General features: G+C 43.3%; 1 protein-coding gene across 2 annotated transcripts in view; it reads right to left on the bottom strand.

The window, feature by feature from the left end:
* LOC147033429 (E3 ubiquitin/ISG15 ligase TRIM25-like) overlaps window positions 1–8,310 on the bottom strand; it is a 76,624-nt gene extending 68,314 nt beyond the window's left edge. For both annotated transcript variants that reach the window (XM_085871628.1, XM_085871629.1), the window contains exons 1-2: window positions 8,242–8,310; window positions 7,927–7,980 (exon numbers count right to left, since the gene is read on the bottom strand). The gene's annotated coding sequence lies outside the window, so the exon portion shown is untranslated. The remainder of the gene's footprint in view (window positions 1–7,926; window positions 7,981–8,241) is intronic.
* Window positions 8,311–13,900: the final 5,590 nt, after the last annotated feature.

The raw sequence follows: 13,900 nt of genomic DNA, 5'->3' as shown, positions 1-13,900 counted from the left end.
GGATGAGGGGTCGGAGAGAATGCAGGGGGTGGATAACATGGATACGGAAGCAAAGTTTTGGTGCGTATTCTTTTATGCACAATGTGTATTCTTTTATGTACAGATAAATTTGAGGACTGATTAAATGCCTTGTTGCACACAGAACACGTGTAAGGCTTCTCTCCGGTGTGTATTCTTTGATGTACTGATAAATATGAAGAAGAAGCGAATCCCTTATTACACACAGTGCACCGATGTGGCGTCTCATGCGTGTGTGTTCGTTGATGTCTGGTTAAAAGTGATGAACACATATAGGCCTTCTTGCATTTTGAACACTTGAACGGTTTCTCTCCAGTATGCAAACTTTGATGTAGAGATAAATATGAAGAAGAAGCGAACCCCTTGTTACACACAGTGCACCTGTGTGGCATCAAACCTGTGTGTAGTTTTTCACCTCTTTTAAAAGAAGATGAGGTGATGGCTTTGTTGCAAACAGAAAACCAGTGTGGCTTCTCACTTCTTTGGATCTCCTGTTGCAAGATCTTTAAACATTTGTCGCAGTAGTCATCGTTGTTGATGTTTTGAGGCACATTTCTAAATTTGCCAACATCCTGACAAAAAGTCCCTGTCGGGCGATTGAAAGAAACTTCTCTGTTCACCAATTCGGAACACTTGGCACAGGAAAACTTTTCCAATTTGATCTCTGCAAACAGAATTCACCAAAAAAAATCACTAAATCACTTTTACCATGAAAGATATTCCATTAAAAAAAACACTATATGTTCTGTCCCACTGTCTTTCCTACCGAGCAGGCGAGTTATTGCTGGCATCCATAACTCATTACAAATCTCTGCCAACTCTGTCTTCTTTCTGGTATTGCACCTTCTGCCATTTCATACACTCTACAGGCCGACACCCACCCATACAACTACCCTCACCCCAAATTTTGCTTCCATATCCATGTCACCCACCCGCTGCATTCTCCCCGATCACTCATCCCTTGAATTGGGTTTCATCCAGGTATAAGAATTGGGTTTCGCCATGATTCCAGGCTGCCCCACACTCTCGTAGCACGGCCCAGCGCAGAGCTACCGTCCTCAAGCGATCCTCCAAACCAAGCCTCCGAGTAGCCAGATTACAGGCGCATGCCACTACGCCTGGTATAAATAAATGCATTAAATCTGAAATGGAAAAAGTACTCAAATATGGTACGATTCTGGGTGCTTGAACATGTATCTATTTTAATTTTAATTGACATAATCATATCTTTTCTCCATATTGAAAGATGTCGAGCTGTTTAGTAAAGATATGATAAGCAGGCCAACCTTTTAAATAAGCATTAATTCAGTATAAAAGAGTTGCCTATCATTTAAAAGCTATCTTGCTTTCTAAGGGATTTTTTTTATGAAAGGCACCAGCAAGTTGGACAGGGAATATGATTTCAGTATAACTGGAATGTGGGTCTAAGGAAATGTCCAGATGTATTCACTAAAGGCCCTGTCACACCTTGACGTTTTAGTCAGCGTATGGCAAGGTATCAAAATGTATGTAAAACGCTGGCATACGCTGAACTATTGATGGTTTTTTTTCCAGTTTTGGACGTATTCATAACAAGTTGGACGTATGCATAACGTATTAGTAACGTACACAGAACGTTTCGATAACATATAGATAACTTATATCAACGAATGCTGAGCGTGTTGTTGGCGTTCACAACCTATGCCCAACGATAGTCTAACTTATGCATAGCGCGGCAGCATATCGCCGACGATCACATGGCGTAGAGCCGTAGGCTATTAATAGGCTGCGGCTCGACGATTCAAATCATAACCGCACTAGACATCGAAGTGTCAAGCCACTGTCACACCTTGACGTTTTAGCCAGCGTATGCCGACGTATGAAAAATTTGCCGAATACGCTGGCACACGTCGAATACGTTATGGGTAAGTTTTGTATACGTTAAGAGCACGCTGAAGCATGCTGGCATACGTCGTAGTACGCCGGCAAATTTTCAGCATGTTGAAAATTTTTCGACGTATGGCAGCGTATGACACGTTCCGTATACGCTGGCCATAAGTTGGAGGCACGTTATGCGATCGTTGACACACGTTACTTGTAAGTTACTCATAAGTCGAAACACGTCGAGGTAATGGTTAGCGTCAGTATTCCAGACTCCCTGGTTTTTAAAAAAAAAAAAAATTTCTTTGGTATGACGGTGATGTTGACACTTCGATTTCCAGTGCGGTTACGATTTAAATCGTTGAGCGGCAGCCTATTAATTATATTATAATCGTACAAGAAATCGAAGTGTCAACATCACAGTCATACCAAAGAAAAAAAAAAAAAAAAAAGAAAAAAAAAAGGGAGTCTGGAACACTGACGCTAAAGGCCCAGCACACCTTGACGTTTTAGCCAGCAATGGCAACGTATTAAAATGTATGTAAAATGCTGGCTCACGTTGAACTTTTGATGTTTTTTTTTAAAGATTCGGACGTATTCATAACGACTTGGTCTTATGCATAACGTATTACTAACGGACACAGAACGTTTCGTTGTGTTATAGATAACTTATACCAACGAATGCTGAACCTGCTGTCGGCCTTCACAACCTATGCCCAACGATAGTCAAACTTATGCATAGCGCGCTGCACGCATCGCCGACGATGACGTGGCGTAGGTTATGAAAAGGCTGCCGCACAACGATTCAAATCATAACCGCCACAGATATGGAAGTGTCAACATTGCAGTCACACGTTGGCGATCTTGCCAGCGTAAGCCGACCTCTGAAAAATGCGTCTAAAACGCTGGCGCACGTCGAATACAGTATGGGTAAGTTTGGTATGCATGAATAGAACGCTAAAGTACGCTATCATACGTCGTATTAAATGGAGTAAGTCTTGTAATTTTAAACATGTTGAAAATTTTACGACGTACTTGCCGTATGACACACGCTCCGCATGCGATGGGAATAAGTTGTACGCACGATATGCGATCGTTGACACACATTGACACACGTTACTTGAAAGGTACTCATAAGTCGAAACACGTCAAGGTAATGGTTAGCGTCAGTGTTCCAGACTCCCTGTTTTTTTTATTTTTATTTTTTTTTCTTCGGCATGACGGTGTTCAGTGTACTGTGGGGGAAAAATTTATATTAATGTATTTTAAATTGCAACAAATGGAGTTTCAGAAATGTAACTTTTATGCTACAAGTTGATTTGGCTGTCATTTCTGGCCAAAAGACTTTTGCCCAAAATGATAAGAAATGTGTTGTTCTGGAGCAGAGTGATCGAGCTGATAAATGAACCTTTGCTTAGAAAATGTACGAAGTGGCTTTTCGTCTAAAGGACACGTCTACAGTCTGGGTGAATATTCCCCAACCTCTCTCTCACGAAAGTATAAAATGCTTTGAAATCTAAAAGTTTTGAGTACAAACACGTGAGGAAGTATAGTTTCTCAGTGGCTTGTACTCCTTGGAACTGACCAAGTACCAAGTTAGAATAAAACTCTCTGATGTAATGTAGAGGTGAATTGAATCGGGTTGGTCTAACTGTTAACTAAAGTAAGAATAAATGAAATAGAACCAAATAATATTGCAATCAAATGGGGATTCTTAAGTTCATTGTACAAGGGAGAGAAGTGTATGGTGTATAATTAGGAAATAAATTGTTTCACAAGGAAGGACTTGTGTGGACATCAGTTTTATCAGTGTCGATAGGGTTTTTGTAGGATTTTATAATCAAATCGGACAAACGTTAAACTCTGTCTGAAGTCAAATAGGATTCCACAATCGGCCAGTTAGAATCCTTCAGGAGGACAAAGATCACAACAAGGTGGGTTTCAAAAAATCCACATCAGTACAGTGCGGTTATGATTTAAATCGTTGAGCGGCAGCCTATTAATTATATTATATTATAACCGCACTAGAAATCGAAGTGTCAAAATCACCATCATACTGAAGGAAGGAAGAAAAAAATAAAAAATAAAAACCCGGGGAGTCTGGAACACTGACGCGAGCCATTACCTTGATGCGTTTCGACTTATGAGCACCTTACAAGTAACGTGTGTCGATGTGTGTCACCGATCGCGTAACGTGAGTACAACACGTTACTCATAGGTTAGAAATAAGTTTCGGGTACGCTAAACATTACCTCGACGTGTTTCGACTTATGAGTAACTTACAAGTAACGTGTGTCGACGTGTGTCAACGATGGCGTGACGTGCCTACAACTTATGGCCAGCGTTATGCGGAATGTGCGAGTCATACGCTGGCACAAGTCTTAAAATTTCAAGCATGGAAAATTTGAGGACAACCGAAAAGTACAACGTTTAAAGCCAGCGTACAACGACGTATGGCAGTGTTTTTCAGCGTGCTCTCAATGTTATCAAAACTTACCCATAACGTATTCGACAAATTTTCCAAAAATCGGCATAAGCTGGCTAAAACGTCAAGGTGTGACTGGGCCTTAACCATTACCTCGACGTGTTTCGACTTATGAGTAACTTACAAGTAACGTGTGTCGTCGTGTGTCAACGATCGCGCAACGTGCCTACAACACATTACTCATAGGTGAGAAATAAGTTTTGGGTATGCTAAACATTAAGGCCCGGTCACACCTTGACGTTTTAGCCAACGTATGCCGATTTTTGAATTTTTTTTCTAAAACGCTGGCACACGTTGAATACGTTATGGGTAAGTTTTGATAACATTGAGAGCACGCTGAAAAACACTGCCATACGTCGTTGTACGCTGGCTTTAAACGTTGTACTTTTCGGTTGTCCTCAAATTTTTTCATGCCTGAAATTTCACGACGTATGCCGGCGTATGACTCACACGTTCCGCTACGCTGGCCACAAGTTGTATGCACGGTCTGCGATCGTTGACAGACGTCAACACATGCTACTTGTAAGTTAATCATAAGTTGAGACATGCCGAGGTAATGTTTAGCGTACCCGAAACTTATTTCTAACCTATGACTAACGTGTTGTTGGCACGTTACGCGATCGTTGCCACACGTCGACAGACGTTACTTTTAAGTTACTCATAGGCTGAAAGACGTCGGTATAATGGATCGTCCTTGCGTCAGCGTCCACGGCGACGGCCAGGACACTTATTTGCAGCATTCTTCAAACTTTTCTTCGGCATGACGAGGATGTTCACACTTCGATGTCGAGCTTGGCTATGATTCCAATTGTCCATCGGCAGCGTCTATTTAAAATAGTCGAGTTTGAGCGTTTTAACACGTTCAGAAGAAACGCTTCAAATTTCAAAACCTCAGCGTTAAAAAACAAAGGCGAGTGACAGCAATTTAAATCGTTCATTGTAAACAATGAAAATAGTTGAGTGGTACCGTTTAAAAGTCGTTGAGTGTAAAAAAAAATCCAATTGTTGAGCGCAAGCGTCTACTTTCAATAGTGGGGTTTGAGCGATTTAACACGTTCAATAGAAACGATTAAAATTTCCAAGCGCCAGCGTCAAAAAACAAAGGCGAGTGACAGCAATTTAAATCGTTCATTTTAAACAATGATAATGGCTGAGTGGTACCGTTTAAAAGTCGTTGCGTGTAAAAAAAATCCAATTGTTCAGCGCAAGCGTCTACTTTCAATACTGGAGATTCAGCCATTTAAATCGTTGAGTGGCAGCCTATGAACCTACCCGTGGACACGTGGACGCAAGGACGATCCATCATAACCCACACCCTCCCCCTCACACTCACCTACTACTGCCAACATGAACAAACTACTACTAATACTAATACTGATACTGATACTGATACTGATACTGCTGACATGGACATCGACTCAAAAAGGAACTCGAAAACACTGTTGGGTTCCCCTTTTATGAGCAGCATTTTTATATACCAATTCCCAAAACCGCTGGGAACACGTCTTTATATGGCAGTTGTAAGCTAGAAACACGTTCATTTATTTTTTTTTTTTTGTCGACCGGAAGACGTCATTGGAATACGTCTACATACGTCGATGTGTGTTGGGACTACGTAAAGAATTGGTTCAAAGCATGTCAAACATAAGTTAGAAATAAGTTTCGCGTAAAAAAGACATTACCGCAACGTGTTTCGATTTATGAGTAGCTTATAAGTAGCGTTTTTGGACGTGTGTAAGCGTCCACATATCGTGTGTACAACCTATCCCCATCGCATGCGGAACGTGTGTCATACGCCTAGTACGTCGTAAAATTTTGAACATGTTTAAAATTTCTTGACGTACTCTACTTACTACGACGTATGATAGCGTACTTTAGCGTTGTACTCACGTATACCAAACTTACTCGTACCGTATTTGACGTGCCCCCAACGTTTTAGACACATTTTTCTTCGGTCGGCATACGCTGGCAAGATCGCCAAGGTGTGACCGCGATGTTGACACTTCCATTTCTACGGCAGTTATGATTCGAATCGTTGTGCGTCAGCCTTTTAATAGGCTACGTCACGACATCGTCGGCGATGCGTGCAACGCGCTATGCCAAAGTTAGACTATCGTTGGGCATCGGTTTTGTAGGCCGACAACAACAGGTTCAGCATTCGTTGGTATAAGTTATCTATAACACAACGAAACGTTCTGTGTCCATTACTAATATGTTATGCATATGACCAACTCGTTATGAATACGTCCGAATCTTAAAAAAACATCAAAAGTTCAACGTCAGCCAGCGTTTTACATACATTTTAATACGTTGCCATCGCTGGCTAAAACGTCAAGGTGTGACCGGGCCTTTACCTCAACGTGTTTCGACTTATGAGTAACTTACAAGTAACGTGTGTCGACGATCAGGTAATGTGCCGCCAACTTATGGCCAGTGTATGCGGAACGTGCGAGTCATACGCTGGCATACGTTGAAAAATTTCACGCATGGAAAATTTGTCTAACAGCTCGGTGTACTACGACGTATGCCAGCGTGCTCTTAACGTATACAAAACTTACCCATACATATTAGACGTGTGCCAGCATTTTAGACAAATTTTTCATACGTCGGCATACGCTGGCTAAATCGTCAAGGTGTGACAGGGCCTTGACCTCTAAAATCCTTCAAGATAGTATATTTCCCCAGTCTGTTAGAAGCAGATTTACTTTTAACCAACATACTACAGAAATCGATCGAAATACCCAAACGGGTTGCAGTTTGACGTCATTCTATCATTTGTGCGTCACTATGTGCCAGGAGAGAATCTACACATCTGGGTTTGAATTATATGCCACAATAATTCAACCAAATCAAGCTGGCGGATACACGAAGGCTGAAGTTGAGCTACACCTGGGAATATCAAGACCTGACAAACTGCGGCGCCAGAGTTTGGAAATTAAAAAAAAAACATACTATGTCTCACTGGATTCTATAAAAAGGACTTAACTTAATCATGTATTTCAGAGATCTGGAGCAAGTCTGTGCTCAGATCCTCCAGATGCGTATATGTATTTGTTTGTTTGTATTTGTTTATGTTGTTTGTTAAATAAACGACTTGAATGTACAGGACGACTTAAAAAATTTCTTCTTCAATACCCATCTGTTTTTTTCCCTCAGCCCTGCTGTTCCCCCTTCTTTTTTGTTGTTCCTTTTGGTAAGTTGCGTCCTGATTCAGTTCTGTGTTCCAGCTCTTCCACAAGCCTTCAATCGAAAGAACATCAGGCTTGGTCAGCTGATCCGTGATAGACTCGGGCCACAAAATGCCAAACACTTCACCCGGATCGACATGGCAATGTGGCAGTAATTAGGGCCTTTTAAAAGGAGTAGCAGTTGTTGTCATGCTTGTAATAGACAAGGTTGATGCTGAAGAAACATGATTCACATTGGATGTTACCATAGGGTTGGATTTTGCAGCGAGTACATCAAGGCTGATAGGGGTGCCATCACGAAATGTATGACTGACTTTCAGGCAAGCCCGACAACCCGGGTCAAAAAAAAAAAAAACTCAGAGTTGTAACACTTACCTCCAAGGGTACAATCCTCAAATTCAGGATCCACTTTCAGATTCCCATCAACATCTGGAACAACAAACAGACATGCCTTAGTAATTTCGTGTTATCTTCATGAATGGGAGTCTGTGGTCATAACTGATGCATGCCATCACAGGCGTCGGTGCGTGCAAGTTCTCCGTGAATGTCTTTATGATCTGAACAAATTTGGTTTCTTAACGAGGCGGATGTTCGAGGATATACACAGCTTAAGGCAAGGCCAATATCGATCTAAAGAATAACCTGAATCGTTTGTAAATCGTACAAGTACAATGTTGTTCAGGTTCAGACCTTTGTTTTGAGAAGAGGATTCATCCACAAACTCAGACTTGACCTTCAATTTCACAATAAGATCTGAAAAACAAAAATCTCATGAAAATAAACTCACATTATTGAATCAATATGTTGTCATGAGCTTGGCGGTTATGACCACCCACAAAGATGGCCACACCCAGACGACGAACCACACCACAATTCACGGAGCCAGTTGTGGTATAAATACCAAACAATGGGAGTGAAGAGATCAAATACAGGATTGGGACGTGAGACTCCTGCCTCAATGTTGGTAAAACAAAAACATTTTCAATTTACACACTTTACCCAGATTATTTTAAACCTATCCTTAAACAAGGAAACACACAGAAGGTTGCAACGGTTTAAAAAAAAAAAAGTGTCAGTGAATGTTGTGATGTTGTATCAAGCGTGCCATGATGTACTTGATGGTGTAGTGCAGAGTAGAGGCCATTAGTAAGAAGTTAGAACCGAAAGAGAAAGCAGAAGTAGATGCTATCGTTAGGTAGTGTAGCGCAGTGATGCTACTAAACTGTGCTTTGTTTCGCGCCTGTGCAAAGCGTACCAGTTTGGATTCACCACGTCACGTGTCCACCACTGGGAATGCCATTGGCAATCACAGCTCAATGAACAGTCTGACAAGAGGTCACAATCCCTGCAGAACAGAGCAAGGCCAAAAAAGAATGCTCCAGACAGCCTAGTCGGTCTCAGATGAATGATGAAGCTGAGAAATTCCTCATTTTGAAGGGGATTTCCTTCTTTACGGAAAAGTGAACCAGGTGGAAAAGTGGTAAAGCGATGAGATATCACGAACGTCTCTCTCCTTGATCTGCTCCCTCTGTCCCGCCACATCATCTGTTTCACTCGGTCTAGTTCAGGCATTTTATAGCTGCGTCCCCCATGTCTTCATGTCGTTTGTACTCTTACGTTGAAGGGGGAAAGGTGGGGGAAGGCTCCACAGCTAGATTACGGTAAGAACATCATGGACAGTGTGATCACGAAGTGCAGTACGACCCCTGTTTTATCTAAATTATTGTGGATCATAGGGAAGTATAGGGTAAGATTTGGTTGCATAAAACGTCCTGTTTGAAAGGTGAGGCCATGTGGAGGGTCTCTGAAACAACAGCACAAGGAAAGCGTTTCGTGCTTGCAAAAAGGGACCATTGCAACTTGTTGGCACATGTGCATAGACCATGGCGGGTAGATGCGCTGCAGAAGCCTGGAAAAGGCATGAAAGACTTTTTCTTTATGGACAGACCTTGAGGGGTGGCTTGGAGAACAAGCCAAGAACTTCGAGAACAAGGCTTGGGGAGGCGGTCCCAAAGCCCAGGAGGGTTGGACTCATGTGGACACAGAGTAATATTATGGGGATTGAGAGTGAGAACAGACACAACAGCCCTGGCCTCTGGGGATCAGTGCCTTTCATGCTCCGATTTGCACCACTTTGCATCGCCTCTGCCTCTTGTCTTCGCAGACCGAATTGCTTCAGCCCGCCGTTGTAGGACCCCGGCTATCTCGTGCCTATACAAGCCCTCGCCTGCCCCTTTGTACCTTGTGTACGAGTCTAGTATTTATTTTGGTTGTATTAGGGGTTAGATTATATTTATTTCCTTGTGTACAAGTTCCCTTCATCCCTATTTGTGCCTGTCGACTGCCTGGTTTGTTCTGTCTAGTCGAAGCATCTTGTAGACCCTTCCTCCCTGTGTTGTTTTACAATAAAACCCATTGAAACATTATCACAGTGCGCTCGCACTCTTTGTGGAGATGGTGCGGAGAAAAAAACGACAGTTCCACCTGCTATATACAAAACTAAAGTTGGAGCATATTCTCTCAAAAGTCACTTCATTCACACATATACATACATATATATATATATATATATATATATATATATATATATATATATATATATATATATATATATATATATATATATATATACATATATACATACATACATACATACATACATACATACAATCTATACAATAAGACAGAAACACCAAATTTTGGTGCCAAATTACATCGTAGCCTCTGGACAATTGGCAGGTATTTAGTTTGCTATCTGGAAGGGGGCTTAATGTAATTTTTATGGTGAAGTGATGCTAATCTTTCATGAAATTCAGGGGTGAAAATGAGCTTTGGGGACTGAAGCAGACAAAACATTTTTATAACAAGAAACAGGAAAAAAATTTATTTACCAAACCAATGACAGTGCACGGTGCAATGGCATCACGATTGACGTCAATTCTTTTTTTTTTTTTTGCACGTTTCACAATTGATGTCAATTCTACTTCTTCTTCTTCGTTTGATATGACGTCACAATTGATGCTGGGGGACCTGAGTGTGCCTTTTCAAGGTTTGATATCGTTCTTCTTCATCCGTTTCAGCTGTTTCCCAAGTTATGGCCATTTATGATATGGTTGGTCTGATCTAATTGAAACAATGCCCTAATCCAGTCGTCGTTTACGTGAGCGAAGCAACGAAGCTGCGCGTCGTGCACGTGCAATGGAATCGGACGAAGCACGATCTGCTCGCTTGACACGCGACGCTACGCACGTGACAAGGCGGCGTGCAGCTGAAACGAATGAAGCACGAGCTGCTTGCTTGACACGCGACGCGACGCGACGCTACGCGCGTGACAAGGCGTCGTGCAGCTGAAACGGATGAAGCACGAGCTGCTCGCTTGGCAGACAACACTGGACACGAGGCAAGGCATCGTGCAGAAGAAACGGATGAAGCACGAGCTGCTCACTTCACACGCGACACTACACGCGTGACAAGGTGTCGTGCAGAAGAAACGGATGAAGCACGGCCACGCACGTACGGGCACGCGAGAGCGAAGGAACGGCCTCTGTCGTTGTTGTTTCTGGCACGCGGTTTTAAAGCATTTTTTTTGCACGTACGGCCACGCATGTACGGGCACGCACGTACAGGCACGCAAGAGCGAAGGAATGGCCTGTGTGGTTGTTGTTTCTGGCACGCGGTTTGAAAGTTTTTTTTTTTGTTTTATTTTTTTGCACGTACTGTACGGGAATGCACATACGGGCCCGCACTAGTGATAATAAACAAAGCACAAGGACAGTCGTTCAAAATCATCGGACGAGACCTACGTACATCTGTTTTCTCCCACGGGATGTTTTACATTGCGGCATCAAGATGCAGGCTGCATGTCCATGCCCAGAGACAACAAAACGAGAAATGTTGTTTTTTAAAATGTGCTCCAGTAGACGACTGAAGAGACCCTCTCATAACAAAATTGAATCCACTGAATCCGTGAGTAACCCATATCAAACACATGCTTTCATTTCAGTAACATTACCCATCCTCGATGGGAACCCTGCGAGTAAAATATATATACATATATATATATTGTGACGTCCACGGGACTTGAACAGTCCCGCCAACGTAGAATGAGCCGAAACGATGGAGGCGGTTTATTTTTTATAACCTAAAGATGGCGGTTTTAATCGCTCTACCGCAAACGGGACGAGGAAGGTGGCACGAGTCGCTTTTCACTGAGTTAATAGTGTTTATTTCTCGAACCAGAAATAATAAGACACGGCAAGAGGAGGGATCCGGGGTGATTCGACGGGATGGTGGTGTGGGTTTTTTTTATTTTTATTTTTTTTTTTTTTGTATACCTTGGTCGAGGCTCGTATGAGAGCTAACACACAACTCACAGCAAGGAGGCATGAGACAAGAGGGGCGGGAGTGGAAGGGACAAAACATTGGGGAACAGACACAGGTGAACTGTGGAAGGGAGAGGGATGGGGATGGGACGGGGAACATGGCGAGGGGAAGATGGACATTAAAGGGACTTTCAGGAAGAAAAGCAGGAGAATTGAAGGAAGTGGGCTTGGGTGGATTATCGGGGGTAGAAAAGATCGAGGATTTGGATGGGGGAAGATAAGAGGTGGTGGTGAACAGCTGTTTTGAAAGCCTGAAGGGAAGAATGGGAAAGAATAGAGTGAGGAAGTTTATTCCAAAGGCGGGAAAAAAGAGGAATGAAAGAGTGAAGATGAGCAGTGATTCGTGATTTTGGTAGTTTTACCAGAAGGGGGTTGTTGGCGGACCTTGAGCGCCCTGTGGAAATGTGGTTGGGACAAATCGCAGAGAGAGCAGGGGGGGCAAGGCTGGAGAGGAGTCGGTAGAAGACAGAAAGACCACCGACCAACCTGCGGTGATTGAGTGAGAGGCCCAAAGACTGAGCTTCATTGCGGGAGATGCCAATGATCTTAAAAGCCCTGGTTTCGACAGCGTGAAGTCGAGAAAGGTGGGAGGCAGGAGCACCAGCCCAGAGGGGAGAGCAGTACTCCATCAGGCTACGGACAAAAGCTTTGTAAGTGGTCAGGAGCTCAAGAGGGCCGAGGAAGGACTTTTCACGACGGAGGATTCCCAGTCGGCGACTGGCTTTTGAGGCAAGGTTGGAAATGTGACTTTCCCAGGAAAGGTCATGGCAGATAGTGAGACCCAGAAGCTTGAAAGAAAAGACTTCTTCCAGAGGATTGTTGAGAAAGTGGATGGGGGTTTTGTAAACGGTCCTTTCGAAGAGACATAGTGAGAGTGTGAGATTTGTCTGGATTGAAAGACATGTTCCACGTGTTGGACCAGTTTGTGATTTTATCCAGATCTGCAGTGAGCGAAGAAGCTGCTGCTTGCCGGTCTGAGGGATGACAGATGGTACGGCAGAGGGTTGAGTCATCGGCAAAGAGAAATAGAGGATTTTCCAGAGAGTCCGAGAGATCATTGATGAAAACCAGAAAAAGAACAGGGCCCAGAACGCTACCTTGAGGAACTCCAGCCTGCACAGGAAGAGGGGATGAAAGAACTCCATTTAGGGCCACACGTTGACTGCGACAGGAGAGGAAGTCTGCGAGCCATGAGTGGAGATGGCCTTGAATACCATGGGCAGAGAGTTTGGTGAGTAGGGCAGGGTGCCAGACTGTGTCAAAAGCACGTGATATGTCCAGGGATACGGCTCGGATTTCCTGTCTGGCATTGAGGACCTCCATCCATTGATGGGAGAGCAGTAGCAGCATATCTAGGGTAGAGTGACCTGGTCTGAAACCAAATTGATGATTGGAAATCAAGCCATTGGAGAAGAGGAAGGATTTCATGTCTGAAGAGATGATGGATTCCATAACCTTGCTGATGATTGGGAGAAGGCTGATTGGTCTATAGTTACCGGGATCTGTTTTTGCACCTTTTTTATGCAGGGCAGTGATGTTAGCAGATTTCCAAGCAGATGGCAGATGACCTTGGGAAAATGAGAGGGTGAATAGAACAGAGAGAGGGTGAGCAAGAGCAGAAGAGCAGGCTTTGAGGACACGTGGGCTGATGCCGTCTGGACCGGTTGCAGAATCTGACTCGAGGTTTGAAAGCAAGCTCTCCACCTTGTCAGGAGAAAAGGATACAGAGTCCAGGGACAGTTGGGTGCGACTGGGTAAAGTGGGTAGAGATAGTGATGGGTTTGGGACACAAGATTTAGCTGCAAACACCGAGTTTAGACATTCAGCTTTATCACGTGTGGAATCAGCAGTGCGGCCATTTGAGGTAAGGGAGGGGATGGAGGGGGAACATACACCAGAAACAGATTTGATTAAACGCCACCAGGATTTTGAGGAGGGAGAGAGGTTTGAGAGTTCAGACTTGAGAT

This window comes from Eptatretus burgeri, chromosome 2 (genome assembly GCF_056783735.1).
Source record: "Eptatretus burgeri isolate ZD-2024b chromosome 2, Ebu_testis_v1, whole genome shotgun sequence".
In the NCBI taxonomy this organism is placed as follows: Eukaryota; Metazoa; Chordata; class Myxini; order Myxiniformes; family Myxinidae; genus Eptatretus; species Eptatretus burgeri.
This window is presented reverse-complemented; position numbering and strand designations above follow the sequence as displayed.